The 18,499-nt window shown below is 40.3% G+C and overlaps 2 pseudogenes; both read left to right on the top strand.

Annotated features, from left to right (window-relative positions):
• Window positions 1-3,524: 3,524 nt before the first annotated feature.
• Window positions 3,525-3,968, top strand: LOC148849434 (auxin-responsive protein SAUR67 pseudogene; annotated as a pseudogene).
• Window positions 3,969-10,331: 6,363 nt separating this feature from the next.
• LOC148849435 (auxin-responsive protein SAUR64 pseudogene) lies at window positions 10,332-10,778 on the top strand (annotated as a pseudogene).
• The last annotated feature ends 7,721 nt before the right edge of the window (window positions 10,779-18,499 follow it).

Raw genomic sequence — 18,499 nt, forward strand, 5'->3', positions numbered from 1 at the left:
TTCCTCATCAGTCTCAATGAACTGGTCGGCGAGCTTTAGGAAGGCGGTGATTGTCATTGGGCTTGTTCGCTACCACATGACACTTGAACTCCCGGTGAGTGACTCCTCTTTTGGCCACGGTGAGTCTCACCACGAGGTCCAAGTTTGGGATTGAGAGGTAGGTGTCATTGAAGCGTTTGATGTAGCTCTGGATGGACTCTCCATCTTTCTAGACAATGAAGTGCGAGGTGAATGCTTGCACAAACTGCACCCAGCTCCGGATTGTCCCGGATGGGAGATTTCTTCACCAAGTGTGCACTACTCCTCTGAAGGTCGTGGAGACGACGACGCACATGCAGGCTTCGCTAGCTCTGGCGAGGTGCATCTAAGACTGAAAGGAGTCCACATGGTCATTTAGATCGAACGACCCATCGTACTTGTCCAGAGGGGGAATTTTAAAGCCTTTCGGCATGAGATCCATTATCTCCGGCTACGCACATGCAGCCATCCATGTGGAATCATTTTTGTATTTCCAAAATGTACTTCCTTTGAGATAAATAGAAACTTTTGCTAGAAGGAAGAACCTCAACACATAGGAAGTAATGAATGGGCCTAACATCTCTGATGGTAAAACTATGGTAGAGATGAAGGAGTGAACTGCTATATCAAAATTGTCAGTTCAAAACAAATGAAGTGAGTGCAAAGTGGATGTGTTAATCTTCAACCACTTTGCACTCATATAAATCAAATATTTTTTCTTTGCATTCTATAAATTTGTATTCGTACTCCTTCCAAACAGAGCCTTAGTAACATATTTCTTGTTAACAAACTAATTTCATCCTTGTTGTTCAAGTTCTCTTTTAATCAAATTTTCATTAAAAGTGATGGTTAACCACAGGAAACTCGTTGCCATGGCATGAAAGTGGCACAAATTAGCTGCAATGGGCAGGAGAATAATCTCATCACCAACAGTCATGCAGAAAGATGGGGACATGTGCAACTAATTGGTGGCAGATAAGGGCCATTTCGTAATTTACACAAGCGATAAGAGGCGTTCCATTGGCATATCTCAGCGATCCTATCTTCATAGAATTACTCAAAATACTTGAATAGGAGTTTTGACTACCAAGCGATGGGCCTACCACACTGCCTTGAAAAGCAGATTTTGTTGAGAAAATCATCAATTTGATGCAAAGGCATCCGTCTAAAGATTTAGCCTAGCGTCACTCACCACTTGTCATTGCTCGTTATCTTCACCTCTCTGTCAAGAATCAAATAACCCACCTACACTTCTTACTGGATTTTTGTACTCAACTTTGTGACCAGTGGAGACCAAATCTCTAATTAATACTTGATCATATGTACCTGATAATACTTTATATTTTTGTATATTTCAAGGAGTCACAGTTGTTTTGACAAAATAGAAAGGCCACACAATTTTAACTTATCATATATGGTCATTGCATTCACAAATGCCTAACTTCTTTTCTGCAAACATTTATAATAGCATATATGCATCAGATTAGGCCGTTGGTGAAAGTTAGGTTTTTAAGTATGTATCGATTATTAAAATGAGAATATGTGGTTTAGCATTGGTCAATGATCACACCAATTAAACAGGAAGGAAGGCTTTAAGGTTGTGTTCGGTTTGAAAGAAACAAAAAATTGGTTTAGAAAAGTAATACCCTCCCAACACTTGGGTTAATTATCCATCCGCATCAAAAAATTGCTAATTTAATACATCATGGGATAATATTATTGTCCCGTCACTTTTTTGGATAAAACATTCATTATATATAATTTTACAACAAAAACAAAAGAACATTAATTAGTGCACTTATCCGGATAAGTAAAACATTCACCAAGATGGGAATGAAGCCTAAGAATTTATTATCAGCCTCGAGTGGAGAAATTAAGTGACACCCTAACCCTACAAATATCAAAAGGGCAATCCTGTCATTTTAGCTAAGATATGGTGTCTAGGGGTGGATTCGAGCCTTGTCGAGCCAAATATTTAGTTATTCGAGCTTGGCTCGCTCACAAACTATCATGCTTGAGTTCGAGCTCGATTCGAATTAGAGGCTTGAGCTCGAGCTCGACTTGAGTCAAAAGCTCAGAAGTTTGAGCTCAGCTACGTTTGATTGCAGGTCTCCCTCAGGTGCTGAATTGCTGCGTAAAGGTCTCCCTAGTAGCCAAGGTGCTAAGTCAAATTCCCCCTAGCATCCGAGATGCCGAGCCGAGGTCTCCCTCAGCTGTTGAAGTACCGAGCTGAGACTTCCCTAGCAGCCAAGGTGTTGAGTTGAGGTCTCCCTTACTTGTCAAGGTCCCGAGCTGAGGCCTCTCTCAATTGTCGAGGTGCTGAGTCGAGGTCATCCTTAGTGGTCGAGGCCTCCCTCAATAACCAAGGTGCCAAGCCAAGGAGACATAGTCTCACGAGCCTCACAAGTCGAGCATTATTAAGCTCGAGCTTGGCTCGAAAACAAAATGAACCTATATATTGTACTTGAATTCAGCTCGAAGCTTGGTTTAGACCAAGCCAATCCGAGATTTTCATGAGCCGAGCTCAAACAGCTCATGAATATATCGACTCGTAGCCACCCCTAAATTGGTGTCCTTGTGAAATCCTACTAGGCCCTTTATATTAGGTACGTAATTTCATAGGAAGAGATACATGAGAGCCCACACTTCAATTGAATAGAGTAGTAGCTTTGCAAACATGCACCCTATGTGGGGCTTCTTATGTAAGCAGTCCTTGGAGTATAGAAGCGACATTAATGGGAATTTGCTATTATGAATGGATTTTTTTCTATGATGAAAAAAACTGCATGGTCAGCAAAAATGATCTACTTTTTTTCTGAGAAATTGGTAAAAAGAAACACTTGCAATTTTGTATTTTGTCTTGGGGCAGAGTTGAGGCCTTGAGGGCACCAATTAAAAGCAAGTGGACAATTTATATAGTAAGCCCACCCACCTAGACACGTTATATGTCCAGGTGAGAATAGGATGGGTAATGTTTGTGCGGTCGGAAATCCAGACACAGTATGTGTATTCCCAGTGACTCACTCAGTGCTTCCCTTTGACTCCTTTATATTGTTGTTTCACGAGATTATTTTCACTCTTCAGCAGTACAGTACAGTAGTACTTCAGTTATCACCAACAAGTTCAGTCTATGAGTTGGCACATTAAATTAGATGGACCCGGTATGTCCTCTGCCTAACCAATCGAGAAGAAAGAAATCCAACATCCAATGTGACACCCTGTTATCTCCATGAGGCCATCATATATTCACTCAACAATCTATCATGCCAAGTTGCCAAACTCTTTAATCTTGATGGAATTTAATAGTCCAATCATCACATGACTATGCATCCCATGCAACCCGACACAAGGAAAGCTACTCTTCTCTGGCAATTCTATATAACTAAGTTATAGCCATTCCTCTCTCTCCATCTCCAAAACAATCTCTCTTCTCTTCTCAGAAACCTCAGCAAATCTCTTCCTTCATCCTCAAGGCCCTTAGTTTTCTCAAGCTCACACAACAAAACATGATCAACAACAGGAAGCTTCTTGCCATGGCAAGAAAGTGGCAGAAGTTGGCAGCCATCGGCAGGAGAAGAATCTCATCACCAAGAACTAAACTGCAGAGGGATGTGGATGAGTGCAGCGCAATGGTGGCTGTTAAAGACCACTTCGTTATATACACGGCTGATCAGAAACGTTTTGTTATTCCATTGACGTATCTCAACAATCCCATCTTCATAGAGTTGCTCAGAATGTCTGAAGAAGAGTTTGGACTACCGAGTGATGGGCCAATCATATTGCCATGCGACTCAACGTTTGCAAAATACATCATCTCGATGGTGCAAAGACGTCCTTCAAGAGAATTAGAGAAGGCCTTAATTATGACCCTACCTATAAGTCGGTGCTCATTATCTTCTTCTCTCCATCAAGAACTGGGTATTCGGCCTATACCTGTAAATGGCTTTTGAACAAGTCATATATTGCTATGACCCCTGGGATCATTGGGGATCTTCAGTATTTTTTTTTTCTTTTTTTGAATTTGTAAATGATTATACATACACAAATACAAGTTCTGTTGCCGTATCTTCAACAGAATTTTTGGATGAAAATGATATCGAGCTCACTTTATCTTGAGTTCCTCTTGTTTAACTAAATTATAATTGTGATTGCGCTAGTGGTTTTGGCCCCTGCTATTGATATACATAATAAATAATAGTTAATGTTATAGAAAATTTAAGTTTAAATGGAAATTAAATACTTTTACTTGAGAAATAAATCATTAATTTTACACACAGTGGTTGGGACTGCCAATCAGGATCTACCCTTTTGTGAGGAATTTATGCCCCACACGTGCCCCACAATACATCCTAGTTGTGTATTGGAAACATCTCCCTTAGGAGATATTCCTAATGCATCTCAAGATGTGCATGTTGGTATGCTCTATGGGGTGCCAGTCCGAGTTCTTTTGTGAATGTGAACCCTACCAAAAAAATAGTCTTCCAAAAGTAAACATGTCTGCAATGTATTTAGCCATCAAATTGAAGAGTGCTTTTATGGATAAAATATTGTTTTCCAGATGTAATGAAATAAATACATCAAGCTAAATATAACAATACATCCAAAATTGTATCTTAAATGGTGGGTTTTGACCTTCCATTTAATTGGATTTTTGGCTTTAACACCCGTTGAACTTTGTAAAAAAAATAAAGAGTAAATTATAAAAACCCCCTTAATTTGTAATATGGGGTTAGTGACAAAGTCTCTGCTGTACTTTTTTTACAAAAAAAATACCCTGAATTTTAGCTGTTAGATAAAGACCCCCTTGTTAATGTTCCGTTAACTTTGAAAAAATTCTCATCAGACTGTTTAAAGTTTTTTATATGTCTAAACTACCATTTTTATTCTATTCATTATATTTTCCATTGAAATTAGCTGAAATGGCTACAATAAAAACAACGGCTTTAAAACATTCAATGGAAACACAACTGATCTACTTGCCTTTTAAAAACTAGGAATCTGATCCGGTTACATTTTATGACGAAGATGGCAAAAGGATGAATTAGAAGACTTAACCATAGACAACATCAAGGCGATAATCATGATATGTGAAGTATAACTCCAAAAGAACGGAAACAATTATTGACCCACCAGACCAGATTTATATATTTTACAGTTTCTTCTCAATCTATAAAAATTGTTAATTTTGTTTATATAATAGGAAGTAATGCTTTTGGTGGCAACAAGACTATCGCGGCAATCGAGTGGGCCATGACGGAGTTACAACTCTTAACTCTGAAGGAATTGTACTAACGGACTAAAAGGGACCCGGTGGATGAATCCACCCACTAACAAAAGGGAGATGGAGCTTTTGATAATGTGAAAGATGTACAACACTTAGCACCAATCAGAATGATATACATTATGACATTTAATGTAAATGAATAAAGTACATATTTGATTCATGTTATTATGGTGTGTTTTTATATAATACCCTTAAACTTGACACATATGAGACTCGTATTAGTTTAGAATCTTCACAGTCGTTGGATTGATCTTGCGAGATTTATCCTACCAAGGCTGACACTGATGTGCTGCCAAGTTTGTTGGTGTAGTTAGTTTCAGCTGCCAGAGTGAGACCTGAGGTACATGCAGTGTGGGTTTTCTTGAATCCCTGAATTGGACCAGAATTCCAGTATTGCCCTAGACCTTGGAGATAGATGGGCAAAACTGGAATGTTACACCTAACCCTTAGACTCGATTATGATACTGCACTAGGTGTCAGATTGGGTTGTCTTTGATATGCCAATCAGTGAGATCTTTAGAGGCTGTCAAAACCTGGGTATATTGGAACAGTCCGAGAATTCATTTGAGTGGGTGATCATAGTGATAGGATCAGCCCCTTTGTCGGACAAAGTGAATGATCGGGGATGCAGTCTCTCTGATGGAAACCAAAACTGTCGGCAGCCGATTTCAATCGTTGAAATTTGTTTTATAAAATATATTTATATATATATATATATATATATATTATGATTTCAAAATGTTTGCAAAAGGTTTTAATTCCCGGCATCCATGTGAGTAGAGAGTGCAACACTGTTCCCTACAGCCGAGGGAGAGGTCATCTATTGTTGGGCAGTGTTTGATCATTATGGGTTGAGAAGTTGAGTGTAAGACCATTGAGGGTAATACCTGATGGGCTAATCTTGCATCTGCCCACAGTCCTTAGGTTTTTATAAGGTGGTTTGACCCAATGACCATTTAGTGTAAATGTTGGGCCTGTTAAGAGCCTATGGTAATGGGCTCAAGGTTTCACTGTCTCTTCTAGTGAATTCGGCCAGGCCTAATAACAGAGGCTAGGCTGAACCCATGTGGTTGATGTGTAGATCAATGTTTGAGTCTCACACCATACAATGATACCTAACTGGGCAACAGTTTAGAGGAAAAGTGAGCACACTGACTTAATGGGCCTAAAGCCCAATTCGAACTGGTTTAATATGATTAATTAAAGAGGGGCAATTCTGGGATTTAGATCAACAGATAGGATAAGGGATTGTCCCTATCCACTTAGAGAGTCTAGATCCAAATAGAGATTTGAATTAGGAAACTCCTAATCAAATTAGGAGAGATGATTTTTATCTGCAGATAAGATAAGGGATTATCCTTATCTCTTAAAGAGAGTCTAGATCGAAATACAATATTTGGATTAAGAAACTTCTAATGGGTTAAGGAGAACCTCTCTTTAAGGCTATAAATAGAGGAGGAGAGTGAACCCCAATTTAACCAATCAGATTACTGGATACAAGAGAGAAGACAACTGCATTTGGATTGGTGCCATCTTATGGTCTTGCCTCCTCCTATTACTATCACCATTGCCAGTTCGATCTCCACCTGTAGGAGCGATCAAGAAAGGTTCTTGATATCAGTTTTTAGTGAAAAGCTGATATGAAGTCGTGTTCACACACCATCCATCGAATTCTTATTGAAGAGTTCAGTTCTTGCTGAAGAACCACCTGTTGATTCTGCTCTACCCTACGTTGTGTCATTTTCAGTGGGAGTAGTCTTTGGCGTTTTCCTTGGGCGTGAATACCTTCGTTGGGAGTTACTGTTACTCCGTATCAGGTACATCCCTCTCCTACCTTTTGGTTTCAAATCTGGTCTGATTTAGGTTCAAGATTGATCATTGAAAATGTAGTTTTCTAAAACAGGGAATGTGATTCCCATATGGGAGAGAGAAATTTTTGAAAATTTGCCTACCTACCTGCAGAGTTTGGCTATCCATATGATGGATTTCTCATCCCTTCACCAATGAATTGATAAAGTTTCACAAAACAATTGTCCTATTAATTGCATCTTGAAACTGTGAACCTATTGAATTCAATAAGGATCTTTCCTTTAGAATAAATTCTTATTTTCTCCAATAACAGGGCATAATAGCTAGGTAGCATAGTACTTATGAGTTCAACGAAGTTTTTCCTGAATTTGAACATATAATTCTGAGAACCAACACTTATACTGGATTAGTACGTTCTATTTGAGATTGTTCTCCTCAGTTTTTCCAATTAGTTCCATAAAGACTGATCAATGTCACCATGGAGGTTGAACCTCCTAGGAAAACGATACGATGTTGAACTAATGCATTTAAGCTCGTCAGTCTAGCCAATCCGGGTTTTGGCAGCCTCTGCACCTCTGGCTTTGACTCGGTTTCCGATACTGATGCCTCGAATTCAACATCACCATCATCCTCGATGTTGTGGAACTGGTCATTCTCCACATAAAATCTAATCTGCTTGAATCCCTTCTTGAGACAGTGATTCTCTATGATTTCTGGAATTGTTATTTTGGTCAGGGGATTTGTGTGGAGAAGGCAAGAGAGAAACTAAATAAGCTCCAGGGTGAATAACGGCAAGGGCATTGGAACTCGCCCTAGTAATTTTTTGTGTACATGGCCATGATGTTTTGGTCATGGAAGGGAAGATAACCAGCAATCAAAACAAACGAAATCACTCTCCCAGACTAGATATCCATTTCCTAGGTTAAATAGGTTTTAAGAGAAAAAGAGCAAGAAAAAGAAAATAGAAAATGTTTAGTAGATCATTTTGGTAATTTAATGCCTCCTGTCATCTGACTTAACGGCCAAGGGGGGCCGTCTTTGTTAAGCTTAGGTGGGGTCTTTGTTGCAAAAAAAAACGTATAAGGGAAACTTTGAAACTGACCGCATAATACAAAGGGGGTCTTTGTAATTTACCCAAAAGTAAATATATAATTTAGACACTAAAAAATTAAAACGGCCATTTTTCATCCTCAAATTATGATGAAAAAGACTAATTTAAGGCAAAAATAGACGATGTTAGAGTGAGAGAGAGAATCATGAGGGTTAAATATTGAAAAATCAAGAGAGAGAATTTGGGAAGGAACCAAGATTATTCAGGAAACAAATTTCCTAAAAGAGATGCATATGTATCCACCATTTTGTTGAGTGGCTATAGTTGCTAAAGGGGGTCTCAGTGCACATGTTGCAGATCTAACTACACTTGTTACTTCTTCCATTCTCTTACTCGGAGGGATGATGACTTCATGTAAATATAAGAAGCGGTAGTTTATTGCTAACAGTAATTCCATTTTATATGTTTGATATTTTAAATTGAAAACACAATATCATGATTTTTCTCATTGACCTTCTCAAAAAATTATAGATTTAGAGCTAAGATATCATGAATGTCATTGCAATAAAAAAAAAAAAAGGTGGTGGTTTGATTGGAAGTGAATAAGGGCAATATTTTTGTTATGTTTTTAATTTTTTAATTTTAAAGAAGTGAATTTCCAAACATAATTTTTGTTTTTATTCCATTTATGATTGTGTTTCGTTGCAGTGCAAATTTATTTGCTCTAGTGCAAAATTATAGTAGTGCAAATAATCATGAGAAGAAAAAGAGATAAACAGTGGGTCCATGTTTTTGTTTTTTTTTTTTTTTTTGCCACAGATTGTAGTCCAAGATACAGAATTTATGGCGAAGAGCACGAAAATAAGAGTTTGATATCAACCTCAAGTGGCGCACCAAACACCACCCTGACATCGTATCCTGTAAGCACATGCATTCCAATTAACATCTATAAACTTGTCTCATCTCCTCTTGTATCTATGCAGGACAATCCGTGCCCTGTTTGCTAAAAGAAAGATATGGTGTCCTTGTGAGATCCAAGTGGACCTCCACCCAGAAACAAACCCATCCTATCTTCGTACTATGTCCCTAATTGCATGAGATTAGAAGATCAGGTACATGCATAGGTCCACGCTTTAATTCAGTAATTTGCAAATATAAGGCTCCTTCTGGAAGAACAAAAGCTTTCTCATGAAATATTCACCACAGGAAAACCCTCCCAAAAGGACTCTTAAAATCTAAATATTACCAATTCATGAAATTCCCATTCATCTGGTAATTATGATTCCCAACTGGGCCTTTGAGGAACAATGGGCAAAGGCCCATATAGATGTTACGGTGGATTCATCAACATTTTCCAAAACCTAATTGAAGGTCCATGTACTTATCTTGACACGTCAATTCCGTATGGATTTTGGAAAATCTACTACCTAAATTCCTAGTTGGCTTGAAAGTTACATTTATGTATATATGGCAGTTGAATTTTGGGCAGACAAAGTTACGTTAAGGCTAGGTTTGGTTTGAAGGAAAAAGTAGGGAAACAAAAGGAAAGGTTGGAATTTCCACTTGGGGCATAGTTTAGGGCATGATTCATATAATAAGCCCACTGCCCAGATACCTATCCAAGTAGAAAAGGATGAGTAATGGATGTGTGGAGTGAAATTAAGAAGAAGAATGTGTCCCCACAGTGCACTCATCTTTCTTCAGCAGTATAGCAAATACTTCAGTCCCAACGGTCACCAACAATTTCATAGTCTATGAGTTGGCACATTAAATTAGTCGGACCCAGTATGTCGTCTAACCTAACTGATGTTCGAGAAGAAAGGAATCCAATATTTGATGTGATGCCCCCATACCCACATGTACATCAGGTCAGGACCACTCACGTACCCAACAATCTAGCCATCAAGCCAAGTTGTTAACCTCTTTAGTCTTGATGCATGGCTCTTAATAATCCAATCATCACATGACTATACATCCCATGCAACCCGACACAAGGAAAGCTACTCCTCTCTGACTTGTTTCCGCTTGCAATTATATATATAACTAAGCTATGTCCATTGCTCTCTCCATCCCCAAAACAATCTCTTCTCAGAAACCTATCTGCAGCAAATCTCTTCCTTTAATTTTTTCCTCAAGACCCTTATTTCTCTCAAGTTCACAAACCAAAACATGATCAACAACAGGAAGCTTCTTGCCATGGCAAAAAAGTGGCAAAAGTTGGCAGCCATCGGCAGGAGAAGAATCTCAACATCGCCAAGAACTAAACTGCAACGGGATGTAGATGAGTGCAGCGCAATGGTGGCTGTTAAAGATCATTTCGTTGTGTACACGGCTGATCAGAAACGATTTGTTATTCCGTTGGCGTATCTCAACAATCCCATCTTCATAGAGTTACTCAGAATGTCCAAAGAAGAGTTTGGACTGCCGAGCGATGGTCCTATCACATTGCCATGCGACTCGGCGTTTGCAGAGTACATCATCTCAATGATGCAAAGACATCCTTCAAGAGACTTAGAGAAGGCATTAGTTGTGACCCTATCTACATATCGGTGCTCATTATCTTCTTCTCTCCACCAAGAACCAGGAAATTGCCCTATACTTGTCAATGGCTTTTGAACATTGCTATAGCCCATCAGGACCATGATCTTCAATTCTTCTTTCTTTTTGTATATAATTATACATATACAAATTCTATAGCTGTATCATCAACAGAAATTTTTAATGAAAATGAAATTGAGTTCGTAACATTTACTCATCCAAATGTATGTTAGTATATATTCCCATACAAGAGTAGTACTTGTTCTGGTATATATCGTGAGAAGTGCCCACCTCCATAACCTAAGTTGAATTGTGATTCAGTGATTTCTGTCCATGCTATTGCTATATATGATAAATAGCAATTAATGTTGTAAAATACCCGAATTAAAATATAAATTAAACATTTTAGCTCTAAAACTAAATCATTTATTTTTATACATGGGATAGAAAATTGGGATCTATCCTTTAATGGGCCCTATAAAACAAATTAATACACATTCAATCTTCCAGAAGTCAACATGTGTTGATTATTATATGTAAATTACATATTGAATCTTCTCTCCTAGATGACCATCCAAATCAGATTGAATCTTCTCTCCGTCCAAATGAAAAAAAAAAATACAATCACCAAATCAGATTGAATATTCTCTCCTAGATGACCTTCCAAATTCGACCTTAAATGACTGGTTTTGAAGTTCCTTTGAATTAATTATTATATGTAAATTAGTTAAGCTCATAATTTCTAATCCAAGTGGTGTTTAAGCAATTAAACCATCCGAATTAAATTGATCAGTATACGAAATCGTAGTTAGGTATTTTTAAAATAGAAATAAATATAAAAACTTACAAAAAATGTCAAAAAAATTACACATTTATGATAAAACCATGATTACTCAACATTCTGTCATGCCAAATTGCCAACTTCTATCTTCACTCTTGATGGTAGTTAATAATCCAATCATCACATGGCTATGTATCCCATGGAACATGATAGAAGGACTGCTAACCCTTCTCTAGCCTGTCTTTACTTGAAATTATATATATATAACTAAGCCATGCTAATCGATCTCTCCATCCTCCCAAACAATCTCTTCTCAAAAACCTCAACAAATCTCTTACTTCATCCTTGAAACCTTTAGTTTTGTCAAGCTCACAATGAAAAACATGATCAACAATAGGAAGCTTTTGCCATGGCAAGAAAGTGACAGAAATTTGTAGCCATCAGCAAGAGGAGAATCTTATCATCACCGACAACTAAACTGCATAGGGATGCAAATGAATACAGTGAAATGGTGGCTATTAAGGACCACTTCATTGTGTACACAACTGATAAGAGACATTTTGTTATTTCATTAGCGTATCTCAGTAATCCCAACTTTATAGAGTGATGTGGCATTTGATTGCACTTTTCAGACCTCTGAAGTTTGAAAATGTTGCTTTTCAGATGTCACCTATGTTCGAGTTTGGGTTTGATTAGTAGATCTGAAACCCAATTTCAGATGTCACTTATCTTTTAACTTTTCGGATTTCAGATTTTAGATTTATCAAATGCAAACTTACTCAGAATGTTTGAAAAGGAGTTTGGAGTACAAAGCAATGATCCAATAACATTGCCATGCGACTCAAAGTTCAAAAAATACATCATCTCGATGGTGCAAAGATGTCCTTCAAGAGAACTAGAGAAGGCCATAGGTTTGACCCTAACTACAAGTCGATGCTCATTATTTTCTTCTCTCCATCAAGAATAGTTTAAACTAAAGAAATAACAGAAATAGAGAGAGAGATATGAGGGAATAGACTTCAGTGAATTGCAGCACCGAAGCTAGTGGTATTTATAGACTATAGTGAAGAGTTCGGATCATACAATGATATGTACAAGATAACAATAGAAAGCTAGATAGAGTACATGATGGATTATCTTGATCTTGATTTACAGTCCTTATCCTTATCTTTCTCATAGTCTATATTGGATCTGGATTGGTTAGAGGTTCTAGATCTGGTAGGATAACCTCCAGGAGGATTATCTCCAAAGCTGGTTCGGTTATGAGGGTAATCTCCAATATGCCCCCTCAAGCTGAACGTTCGAATATGAAGCTTGGACCGGAGAAGACTGAACCGTGATGTGGCTAGAGGTTTTGTGAAAATGTCAGCTACTTGATCTTCAGAGCAGAGATACCGAAGGGATAATTTTTTATCCAAACAAAGATCTCAGAGGAAATGAAAATCAACTTCCACATGCTTGGTTCTAACATGAAAAACGGGATGAGCGGCAAGATAAGTAGCACCAAGATTGTCACACCATACCGTGGGCTTGGAGACTGGAAACCCGAGATCAGTCAAAAGAGACTGAATCCAAAAAACCTCAGTGACAATATTGGCAAGAGCCCGAAATTCAAACTCTGTGCTTGAACGAGCTACAATATGTTGCTTCTTAGAGCTCCAACTTATGAGGTGATGACCCAAATAAATAGCAAAGCCACCTGTGATTGACGGTCATCCGAATAGCTAGCCTAGTTTAATGGGATGGGAGATCCATCATATGGATGGCCAAATCTTGTAGGAAGGTTGGGTGAAATTTCAAAAATTTCTTTACTCCCATGTGGGAATCCTATTCCCAATTTAGAAAACTGCATTTTTAAGTTTCGTACTTGTAACCAAACCGGACTAAATCTGAAACCAAAATTAGGAATGGATATAACTGATACGAAATCTATGCAAGAATGCTCCTCCCGACATAGGTGTTCACGCCCAAACAGTGTACCAAATCCTCCCTCCACTGAAGATGACACATCTTAAGATGATGTAGGATCAACAGGTAGTTCTTCACCATGAACATGTGATTCTTCAACAAGAATCGAATGGGATGGTGAGCACAACTTCTAAATTATTTCTTCTAGCAAGAAACAATATCAAGATCGAATCTTGATCAAATCCAAGAACTGGAGATCGAACAGGGTAGTGCGGAAAGAGCAAGAAGAAAAAAAACTAAAGGCAAGATCAGTCTAACTGAGTTGTCTTCTCTCTATATTGAGTGAGTGCCTTTTCAAGGTTCACCCTGCTTTCTTATTTATAGCCTTAAAGAAAACAACTTCCTACTCTCATTAGGAATTTTCTGATCTAAATCTTTATTTGGATCTGGACTCCTTAACTGATAAGGATAATCTATTTGTAGATAAAGATTAGCCTTCCTAATCAAATTAGGAGTTACTTGATCCAAATCTTTATTTGGATCTGGACTCTTTAAGTGGATAAGAGTAAATCTCTTTTCCTTATCTACTGATCAAAATCCCAGATCCACCCCTATTTAATTAATCTAATTAACACAGTTCGAAATGGGCTTTTAGGCCCATTAAGCTTTTAGGCTCACTTCCTTTTAATGTTGGCTAGCTTGGCTCTCTTTGTATGTCATGGGGCCTTATCATTGATCTACAGATCAACCACATGGGTTTAGCCTGACCTCTGTTAGAAGGTCTGGCCGAATTCACTACTAAATACAATGAACCCCTAAGTCCATCGGTCTGAGTTCTTAATGGGCCCAACATTTACATTAAATGGTCCTTGGGTCCAACCATCTTATGAAGGCCTAAAGACTATTGGCAAATGCAAGATTAGCTCATCAAGTATAACCCTCAATGGTCTTACACTTAACTTTTCAGCCCTTAATGATCAAACACTGCCCGACAAGAGAGGACCTCTCCCTCGGCTGCAAGGTACAGTGTTGCACTCTCTACTCACATGGATCCCTGGAATTAACACCTTTTTCAAGCATTTTGAAACAATATAAATATATATATATATATATATATATATATAATATGTATATCTCTATATAACTATATTTTGCAACAAAAACAAATTTCAACGGTTGAAATCAATTGCCTGTAGTTTAGGATTCCATTAGAGAGAGTGCATCCCTGATCATTCACTTTGTCTGAAAAAGTTTTGATCCTGTCACTATGATCACCCACTCAGATGAATTCTCGGATTGTCCCAACTTATCCAGGTTTTGACCCCCTCTAAGAATTTCACTGATTAGCACATCAAAGATAGCCCAATCCGACATCTAGTGCAGTATCGTAATCGAGTTGAGGGGTTAGGTGTAGCATTCTAGTTTTGCCTATCCATCTCCAAGGTCTAGGGCAATACTGGAATTTTGATCCGATTTAGGGTTTCAAGAAAACCCATACTGCATGTACCACAGGTCTCACCCTGGCAGCTGAGACAAGCCACCCCAACCAACTTGGTGGTACATCAGTGTCAGCCTTGGCAGGATAAATCTCCCTAGATCTATCCAATGGCTATGAAGATTCTAAACTAACACAAGTCTCATATGTGTCCAGTTTAAGGGTATTACACAGAAACACACCATAATAACATGAATCAAATATGTATTTTATTCATTTACAATAAATGTCTTAATGTATATCATGCTGATTGGAACTAAGGGCATACACTGTCTAACAGCTCCCACTTGCAATTAGGTCCAATCGGGTATAAGCCGGAGTGCCATAATTTTCACCTGTTTCTCAAGCACTTTCTGTGTTAATGGCTTAGTCAATGGGTATGCTACATTTTCCGTTGATGCTAACTTCCGAATCAGGACATCCCCCTCTTCCAACTATCTCCCGTAGTACATGGTACTTCCTCTCGATGTACTTTGACTTCGAGTGGGCTCGCGGCTCCTTACCCTGAGCAATGGCTCTAGTGTTGTCACACAATAGTGGAATAGGTGATGTGCTGGATGGAACTACTCCTAATTCATGAATGAACCTGTTCATCCATACGGCTTCCTTGGCAGCTTAACTTGTGGCAATGTACTCGGTCTCGGTTTTGGGATCTACAGTAGACCCTTGTTTGCTGCTTTTCTAGCGCGCGTCATCCTCTGAAAAGAAGATGGTGTCTTCTGTCCTTGGTCACTTCGGTGGGTTCCGCTCGTCCGTGCCGGTCTCGCGAGTTGATGCGTGAGCTGCTGTCGAGGTGCAGCCCGCCACAATCAAACCTCCAACTATGACATGGATGGTCCCCCGAACTGGTCTCTCTTTGGGGCTGCTTCTGCGGCTGTTCAGCCTGCCTGCTGGACTCGGGAGCATCTCTACTTTGCTCCCCTTGTTGACTTGCTTTATTATTATTATTATTATTTTGTACAAAATTTCTCAAATATCCGCGACGGATGAGTTCTTCTATCTCATCGTAGAGATTTTTACAATTTTGGGTACTATGACCATGATTTTTATGAAAGCTACAATATAAATTTTTATTCCTGGCGCTAGGGTCAGCCTTCAGCCGAGGTGGCCACTTCATGTATGGGGCGTCTTTGATCACCATGAGGATCTCAACCCGCTTTGTGTTGAGGGGTGTGTAGTCCCTTTCTGCTATTGGAGCTCAGAAGGGCTGGACTGACCTTGCCCTCTGAGCTGTGTCTTTCTTCTTCCTACTATCGCCTTGAGATGGGGGTTTTGGATCCCTCTTTCTTTTTTCTGGGGCTTGCTCACCCTTCTAGTTGATTTCCTCCTCTGTCCCTATAAACTGATCCGCGAGCTTGAGGAACTCGGTCACAGTCTAAGGTTGGTTGACAACTACATGCCACTTGAATTCTTTGTGGGTGATGCCTCGCTTGGCTGCTATGAGGCGAACTGTGGGATCCAGGTCTGGTATCTACAAACAAGCATCATTGAACTGCTTGATGTATCTCCAGATGAACTCCCCTTCCTTTTGCACTTTGCCGAGGAGGCTCTCCTAAGTTTGCGGGCACCTTTTGCTGGAGACAAAGTGAGAGGTGAAAACTTGCACGAACTGCGCCCAACATCTTATTGAGCCGGGCATGAGGTATCGGTACCAGGTGCGGGCTACTCCTTTGAATGTGGTGGAGAAGGCCGCGCACATGTAGGACTCACTGGCTCTTGCTAGGTGCATCTGGGATTGGAAAGCGTCTACGTTGTCATTTGGATAGAAAGACCCATCGTACATATCCAGAGGAGGGAGCTTGAAGTCCTTTGGCATGGGGACAGTGAGGAGTTCTGGAGATAACGGGGAAGAGATTGAGAGGAGAGGGGTAGCTTCCACTTCACCTGAGCATACCTCATCTTTTCCTTTGATCTCGTGAGAGACTCGAGTAGTAGTTCGGTGAGCTCGTCTACATCTTCATTGTTGCTTTGCTGGCTCAGCGTTGGTGCTTGACGCTTGAGTATCACCGAGCTCGATAGGCTCAAACTGCCGGTGGTGACTCTAGACCGAAGGGCCCTGCCTATAGTCTACGGCTAGGACCTCGAATGGATTCTCCGCAAGCAGGAGGTCGAACTGCGAAGGTCGGGGTGATACAGGCTTGGTTGGCTGGGTGGCCCCTGACCTGCCTACAGGATGTGAGGCAGGGGTAGCTGGCCTCTCCTTCTTGCTATGGGAGGAGGCTTGGCTCTTGGCAGGATCCTAAGCTTGGGAGGCATCTCCCCAGCGAGGAGGTCGCTCACTTCGGTGGGAAGGCTTGGTCTACTTTGTGGCCAGATGCCGAGGGGGAAGCGACGGCTTGGTCTAAGGCAGAGAGGGGAACTGCTGCTAGTATTAGTACTAGGAGACCTGGTGTAGCACTTGTTGCTGGTAGAGTTGGAACTGTTGAAATTGTTGCATTTGAGCTTGCATGACTCGCATGCATTGCATTAACTCCTCCAACTGGTTCGGGTTGGCCGCTGGGGCCACAACTGAGGGTTCAACGAAGGTTGCTCCAATTGTAGAAGGGAGTGGAGCGACCGTGGGTGCCAGTGTAAGAGGCATGTTCAGACTGGGAACCCCGTCCGTGGAGAGGGGGAGGTAAACTATCAGATGCAGATAGTAGGAAGTTGGGGCTGCTCCTCAGAAGCGTTCTAACTGGTGCCACGTCCGGCATTGCTGGAAGAAGCCATGAATGCTGAGTTTTCTGGAAGAAGGAGCTGTAGAAGCTTAGAGGAAGGCTTTTAGAAGCGTAATCTCACAGATGACGCCAAATGATGCGGCACAATCCGGGCACTCCTAGCTGGTTGTTGACTGGCTCCTTGCTGGTAACGAACGACACCTGAGAAGATGAAGGTGAAGTATTCCCGGGGAATTTACCTAGTGAGAATACTCCAAAGCTTAAGTTAGAATGTTGGGGAAGAAGAAAAGAGCATAAAAAGCTAAGAGTGTAGGTCGCGCTAGATCACTATGTCTCGAGATTAGCTCGTGAGCAAGTAAGAGTTCAAGTTCAGATCTAATTCGAGAGAGAGTTCTCCCCTTCGATAAAAGGGCTTTTATAGGGGCATTCTTGTCAAATCGGGTGTAATTGCCACTAGGCTTCTGCTGCAGTCGTTACCTACCAGGGCTGTGCAGGTGATCATTACAATGTACTATCCACTTGGATGAGTGACACATTTTAAAGGGACAGGCACGCCACCATCTGTCAAGGGACATGGGTGCAGACTGTCAAATGAGCAGGGACTGCGTCGTCAGTCGAGTGACGTGGTGCAGTCTAATGAGTACGGTCTCGTCAGATAGAAGCTTCCTAAGAGCATTGCGTTGCTTAGTCGTGAGTTAGTTTGTAGCGAGATACCTTGTCACACAGCAAGCTACTTTGTAGCAAGCTCTTAGGAGTATTTTGAGGTGACCCTCATCAAGGTTGGTCTTTGGGGCAGTTCTTGCTGGAGCGAACTGGTTTCCCTAGCTTGCGAGCTGAAATAGTCTTGGAGTATTCCCTTCTTCTCGGTATCTCGGGGGACCTAGAGCTCGCGTTGTAGCAAGGTCCCCCTATAGCGAGCTATGATGTAGCGAGCTGCTCTACAGGCTCGTTACTTAGC

Source organism: Nelumbo lutea, chromosome 6 (assembly GCF_056320005.1).
Source record: "Nelumbo lutea isolate HS-2025 chromosome 6, American lotus-T2T, whole genome shotgun sequence".
NCBI lineage: Eukaryota > Viridiplantae > Streptophyta > Magnoliopsida > Proteales > Nelumbonaceae > Nelumbo > Nelumbo lutea.